The 7,522-nt window shown below is 42.2% G+C and overlaps 1 protein-coding gene across 1 annotated transcript in view; it reads left to right on the forward strand.

The window, feature by feature from the left end:
• The window catches only part of cttnbp2nlb (CTTNBP2 N-terminal like b), a 17,857-nt gene that overhangs the window by 2,903 nt on the left and 7,432 nt on the right, over nucleotides 1-7,522 (forward strand). The window lies entirely within an intron of this gene.

The following is a 7,522-nucleotide window of genomic DNA, read 5'->3' on the forward strand; positions in this document are numbered from 1 at the left end:
CCCATGGACTTTAGGAGTGTATGTACATAAAGACTGAAAAATAAATAAAACACTCTTTTTGTCCTCTCTTCACTGAAGACATCCTCAGACACTAAAATTAACCTGCCTCAGCATTACAACCCCAAAAAAGAATGTCAGCTAACAGAGAGGGGATGTGTAAACAGGAAAATGAGGAAACAGAGCTGATGAAGACAATGGCACCAGAGCCCTTCTGGTTTCCCAGGCCAGCACCAACATTATTGCTGGTCAGACCATCTTTGGTCACAGCTGCAATCAGTGTTTTTCATTTTTTTTCCCCAATTAAGGCACTATTCAGTCCTAATTTGTCTACATTATCTATAGGTCCACCATACCTGGTGTGTCTCCAGCGTGTGTTGAGTGACTGTTTGTGCTCACATTTGTTTTAATTTGGGGAAACTCCCACTGCTGCTAAACAGAAACAAATTTTAGATGACCTCTGTATGTTTTAGGTACCATGTCCACTTGGACAAACTGAATGCACACACTGGGAACATCAAGTCGGACGTTACTCAACAACAACCTTATCACATTTCAGATGTCATACGCAGTTGTTCCTTTTTAATCCTCAGTTTTGTGAAGCTCATTCGCAAATATTTCAAAGAGATAGTATATCTTTCTGCAGCTACAACGCTCTGCAGTGTTTGTCTCTGATTGTCTCCATGACCGCAGCAGCTGCTCCACGGTTAGATGAGGCTACTTAGGCCCTCAATGCATGACTCATTGTCTGAAATAGTGGTTGAGGTTGTGATGAAGACAAGTAGCAACCGTGACTGTCTCGTTCTAATAGATAGGCCTTCATAGTGAAGTTTATCTAGAAAGCAAGAGAGGCTGTAATTATGAGATAATTTCAGTGTCAGGGCCTGAGGGGGAGCCGGTCTTACCACACCAGCTAAGATACATTTCGAATGGCAGTTGCCCAGATCTGAGGCACGCAGGGTTTGACCCGAAACACAAAACAAACACGCACAGAGTCATTCCCTGAGGACAAATGTACAGTCGCCTTGTTGTCCGTACGTATTCCCCTCTCTCTTGCTATACTGCTCGTTTCCTCTCCCTCCTTTCCTCCTTCTCTCTTCCTCACACACAGACATGCTACGGGGGGTCTTTCATGTTTGACCGTGACTTGTGTCCTATCTGCCCCCTCACTCACGAACACACACTCTGTTGGTCTCTGGTGGGCCAGTTAGAGGCTGCGGTGTTTATTGTGGAGAGGATGTACAGAGTTGTAGATTCAAATCACTGACTTCCCTTGTACCCACTGAGGGGCCTGTACACCATTTTAACAGACTGGTCCATGTTAGGGCAGATTATGTGTGGACATGTGCAGAGGGGAGTGTCAGGGGTTGATAGCAGGTTAATGTGTCCAATATTGAGCACTGTGTTTGTGTATTAATTTGGCACCCAGGGAGTTTTTCTCTGCCTTGACTTTTTTTATTTTCATCTTCCCACTGCAATTTTTTTTTTTCCTACAGAATCTTAATATGCCACAAACAATTCCTATAACAGCGTTCTTCTCTAACTAGCGCTCTCTTCTCAGTGTTGTCAACATGGCACATTAACCAAGCTCAGTGTGTGCCAGTAATGTTTACTTGTGTGTGAGGACGGTTGACAAAAGACAAAGAGGCTCTCAATTCCTCCCCGCTCTTTTCCTCCTTTTAAATATTTTGTCCTTTCAGCAGCAAGTACTTGGGATGCCTCTATACTGCTCGGGGCAACTGTATCCAAGCGCTCCCTCCCACTTGAATCCCCTGAAAATTTGGAACTGTATAAGTATTAACTTACTTACAGCATGAGATGGCTTCACCTATGGGACTTGTCTCTACAGATTCTCGATTTTATTTTTCTAGTTCTCATTACTAAGGGCACAGATAAGCAGTTTTACTGGAGGGAACATTCCTGAAAACATGACACCAGAAACAGGTCCTGCATTCCAACAGGAGTGGCATATCTTTTCAGTTGATGATTGTCTACATCTATACAGTAACTAAAGCTTTTATTATCTTCTCTGTGTTAGGCAAAAATAGCATAAATCCAGCAAGTTGTTAGTAGGTGAAAAGAATGTTATTTACAGAGGTGGAAATACACATAGGCGAGAGCCTTGATTACCTGCCTCTTAAATACTCGGTGAGGGAGCTCTGAAGTCTGTCTACTTAGTATGAGACATTCAACAACCAGGTGAACACAGTGGGAAACAAATTTTTAACACTGGATGTGGAAACAAACTGTGATATGGAAATACAGTGGCAAGGAAGAAAGTTAACCTTTTGGAATGACCTAGATTTCTGTTAATTGGTCATAAAATGTGATCTGATCTTCATCAGAGTCACAAGTGTAAACAAACATGTGCGCAACCTAATATGACATATACAATATTTTGTGTCTTTATTGAACACATCCATTTCACATTCACAGTGCTGGTAGAAGAAGTAATTGAACTCTTATGGATTCAATAACTGGTCGAACCTCCTTTAGCACAATACAGGCTCTTCCAGTAGCTGCTGATCAGACCTGCAACTTGTTCAGGAGGAACATTCTTCCTACAGAACTGCTTCAGCTCAGCCATAGTTTCTGGTGTGAGCGGCTCTCTTCTGGTCATTCCATCAGCAGAGCTTCAGCAGGTGGACAAGCCGCCCTGATGTCTTCCTGTCTTCACGATACCTTGATAAACTCTGGAATTCATTCATTTTCTCATCCATGGCATCGAGCTGTTCAGGCCCAGAGGCAGCAAAGCAGGATCAAAGCATGATGCTCCCTCCACTGTGCCTCACCTTTGGGATGAAGTTTGCATGTTGGTATGCGGCGCCCCTTTTTGCACCACACATAGTGCTGCATGTTCTTCCCAAACAACTCCACCTTAGTTTAATCAGTCCACAAAACATTTTCCCAGCAGTGTCATGGAGTGTGATGTTTTTTTTTTTTTTTTTTGTTTTTTTGGAGAGCAGTGGCTTTCTCTGTAAGGTCCTGCCATGGACACCATGATTTGCATGTAGTTGGCTCATGAACAGAAATGTTATCCAGCTCCAATGATTATTTTAAGCCTTAAGCTGTTACTCTGAGGTTTGTTGTCACACTACTGATCATTCTGCGTTGTACTTGTGGACTCATCTTAGCTGGACGCCCACTCCGATGGAGAGTAGCCACAGAAATAAATCATCTCCATTTATAGTGAGTTTATCCAACTGTAGACTCACGAATATTTTAACTCTCTGAGATAACTTTGTAACCCTTCCAGCTTCATGCAGATCTACAACTCTTGATCACAGCTCTTCTGAGATCTCTTTTTTTTTTGCAAGGAATGGCTTGTGAATAGCCAACTTGAAAGTCAAAGTAGCTGTAACCCACACCTTCAGACCTACTTACTTTTCTTGCCACTGTAAACCTCACGTCTGTGCCAAGGGACTGCTTTCAGTTTTTTTTGTTTTTTTTTATTAAAGACTCTGTGGCCTCCAGTACCTGTGGTAGTGAAACAAACATTTCTGTTATTTATTTGTTTTTGTTTTTTTAGCCAGGCCATCAGGTTTGTGAAGTTAAAATGTTACAGTCATGCTCAGCAGGACCTGTTTTTGCTTTTTTTTCGTATTATGTCATATCCTGTAATCCTAAAATGCTTTGTCTATTTTTGCAGGCTGACGTGTTTTCCTGACTCCATAAACAATAGGGCCTGGCTAGAGTGTGCTGTTCAGATAAGATTGTATATTCTGTAACTTAACAAGAATCACTGCACAATTTTGACATGTTGTCAAGATTGGAAGGGGAAAATACGATAACACAAAAAAAAAAAAAAAAAAAACTCAGCAGAAACTACATGAAAGGTATCCTTATAAAGCAAGGAACTAACTAATGTAACACTGTAATGCACACTGATCTGTGATGTCAGTGAAGTGCTTCCATATCAACCACCTGAGCCTGAGGCCTGAGAGAGTAAAGCTCCCTGACCTGAAAACTCTGAGATGACATCAAAGTACCTGATGCATTTATTGGTTAAAAAAAAAAAATAGGTGCACAGAAACACATACCCACACACAGCACATCACACACACCTCTTCCCTAGGATGCCTTTTTATGGCATCCTCTCTTATCCATAGACCCAGTTAGAAACTAAAGGTTCATATCTGTAATGTAATGAACTCCACCCTTCACAGCTATTTGCACTGAACCGGAGATTATTTGCCTGCCACAAATAAAATAGTGATAAAGGAGGTCAGGCCAAACTGAGACAACAGCCAGTCTGACATAAGAAAAATCACTGCTTTTTCAACGAAGCTTCACCGTCAGTGAATTGCCCCTCCAGTTACATTTTTGACTCTATTTCAAGAAATACCAGAATACTTCCTTGTTCCACCTAATGATATGTTATGCCTCTCAAAAATCGCTGCCTGACAAAAGTGTGAGAGCACCTGCTTCCATGTTTCATCACTAACCACTGATGATAACATTTGAGGCAGTTAAAGATTACTTGGAAGTTGCCTCATTGCACGGCCCATAAAGTAAAGTGAGGTTTTGTTTTGATTCTTCCCAGTTATCTCTGTGCCATCTGTGGTTAATGTGTGGGTGGGAGGTGTGGAGGATGCAGCTTAAGCCTTAAGCACACACCTCATCTCACTCCTTCTCTTTCGTTCTCTTTCGTTCTCTCTCTCTCTCTCTCTCTCTCTCTCTCTCTCTCTCTTATTATTCTTTTGGAGAACAAAGCATGTTGACAATTACACAGTACCTTCAGATCACTGCGTGTATAATACCCCCAAGTGACCAAAATCACTACACTACCTTGCAGCAATGGCATGGTCCCTCACTAACTTACACTACAATGACAAAGTGGGAGCCTACTTTGCCAAGCTAGAAACAGCTGTAGAGCAGTACACCTGATCATTTCAGGACCTAGATGACAAGTGTTCACATCCTGGGAATGTCAGTTCATAAGAGAATGTCTATCTAAAGGGATCTAAACAGTGAACTCTCCACTCTCCACCTCTTTAAACTTGTTTTGGTATCACAAATTTACTGTGGTTCAATTTAAACACTGTCACCAACCTGGTGTCCGGCAGCATCTGACAATCCTACTGTATGCTAACTGTCCAGCAGTCAGAGTTAGCTGATTAGCTGCTTAGCTGGTGAGGAAGGTTGAACATCTATGTCGCTAATGGTAGATACATTTCTCAGGATTTGATAGCGACCACAACAGATGCTAAAAGAAGAGTGAATACTGAACTTGCATGTGTCAACGTCGTCTGACACACGACTCCAGAGGATCGATAAAGTTGCTCTGTGTCTCCTCCATTTTGAAGTAGGCAACTATTTGCTAACACATTAGAGATAACAACTTCATCAGGTGATAATATGTCGAGCCATTTGCACGTTAGCTTCTTCTGCAGCTCCTCTGACAACAAGCGGCCAAAGAGATCAGTGAGTACGGCTTTGAGTTGGTACATTTGCAGTTTGGGTTCTCACATAGACAGTCTGTGGGTTCTCCCAAGACAATACTGCTGATTCTTACCCTGCCAAAGTGTTGCTTAGCTAATGATTATGTTGTCCATAGTTGCTAGTTAGCTAGTCATTAGTCCCCAGCAACAGACAGTCACGCCAAACTCTATTTCTAGCGCTAATCCCAACAACAAGGGCATTCCTGTGTATGTGATATGTTATTAGTCCTTATGGTATTTTTTTTGAAAATTGCACAACTGGTGCTTTAGAATAACACACATGAGGCATGAATGAATCTTAAGAGGACTTGATTGTTGTTTGACTGTTTGAGCTTGTAGCCTCACCAGCTCTGTTAGAGCAGATGTGTCACCTGCCAAGGCCTGCCATTCAACACTGATGACAAATGGCACATTGACTATATTTCCTGTCCATTCCCCATGATCAAAACTGCACTACTCAAGTCTTATCTTCTTTACGTCGTCTAGTAAAACATTGAGGCCAGAGACAGAAATGTGCACTACACGCTCTGCAGCTCCCGTTGCTCTGTCGGATTTTCTGCTCTGAGACAAACAATGACTTGTCACTGTGCTTTTCTTGCACTGCAGGTTTATAATCAGAATATCTCAGAAAAAAACAACTTGTTTGGTTTGAAATAACAGAATAGAACTGAAAGGCAACCTTATACCCCAGTTTATTTTGATGTTTTACAAAAGTAAGATGTTGGAGCATCTCTCTTGGGAAGACGCTTGCACTGGACTCCTTAAGTTTAAGTTCCATGAAAGATCCTTTTCATATCTGACAGGTCTGTTCCTGCTGTCCTTTTGTCTCTCTGTGTCTAACTGTTCTTCTGAAAGGCGGACTAATTCACCAGGAATGCATACTTTCCCATAAGCCCCACCGCAAAGCTTCTGGATTTGAGATGTTACCCTGGAGACAGCCGTTTATGCAAAGAACCTTATGCAGCATGGCACACACACAGTAAAGCAAACATACGTTAGCTGGATGGTCATAGATTCACACACATATAGCAGATATTCACATGCGAATGCATATCCACACAGTTTTATAGCAGATAATACATTTGCTATACACCCGATACCATTCAGAGCTGCAACTTTGTCCATGCTGGCTGCTGTGTTCATTGTGTGAAAGTCATTTCGGAGGCTCAGTACGGAAACAGGACTCCCTGGCTCTTTTCATTTCACACAAGGGCATGATTGTGCCCTGAAGCTGTAGGTAACTAACTGACCGAGAATTTCTCCAGGTGAAAAGCATCAGGTTGTCTTTCACACCTTGTTACAGCTGTGGGAATGCATTAGAGGACACAGGCTTTTGAAGAAGGCAATGATCATGCATGAAATTGTAGAGGAGCTCCTGCATGCAGTAAGGTCCGTTACTTGGTTCAAATTCAAAAACAAATTATTGATTATCAAACGGGGACAAAAAGTAAATTCATAGCATATAATATATTTCTTCCCACAACTAAGTTAGAGAGACATTTATCATCAGTAGCTGGGCAGAAATGAGAGCTTTGCAGCAGAGAGGGTTTGGTTCCTATGCTCTCTCATAAAGGAAAGTACACTCTGTCATTATGATCAGATGTGTCCTGAGAAAACCATAAGAGACCAGACCCTAGGCTAGGGCTACTGCACGCACACACAAACCCACGCACACACCCACACCCACACACACACACACACACAAGCCAATCTCAGCATACCCCCTTTAATGGCCTGTTTAAACAGTTATTTAACTCAGGAAGCTGCAGTTTTGTCTCCAGCGAGATGAAAAAGCTTTACAGCTTTACCCCAAAGCCCAGCACAGTAAACATACACACAATGGCACACACATACACACACATACATTTTGTATTTGAAAAAAGAGACACAGACTATTACACACATACACTCATACCCACTCTCACATATTGAAGCCTACTGGGTCAGACATGGAGACAATGCACGAGACTGAGGCATTGAGACAGTGTCTTTGTGTGAGTCCTGTAATCTCTTCACTGAGGGTCGCATTCTTTGTCCAGCCAAAGAAAAAGCCTCAAATACAGCCTCCTTACTGATGTCCTCGG

The sequence above is a fragment of the Seriola lalandi genome, unplaced genomic scaffold, assembly GCF_002814215.2.
Source record: "Seriola lalandi dorsalis isolate HSWRI2012SDOR001 ecotype SW California unplaced genomic scaffold, Sedor1 jcf7180002054767, whole genome shotgun sequence".
NCBI classification, from domain to species: domain Eukaryota; kingdom Metazoa; phylum Chordata; class Actinopteri; order Carangiformes; family Carangidae; genus Seriola; species Seriola lalandi.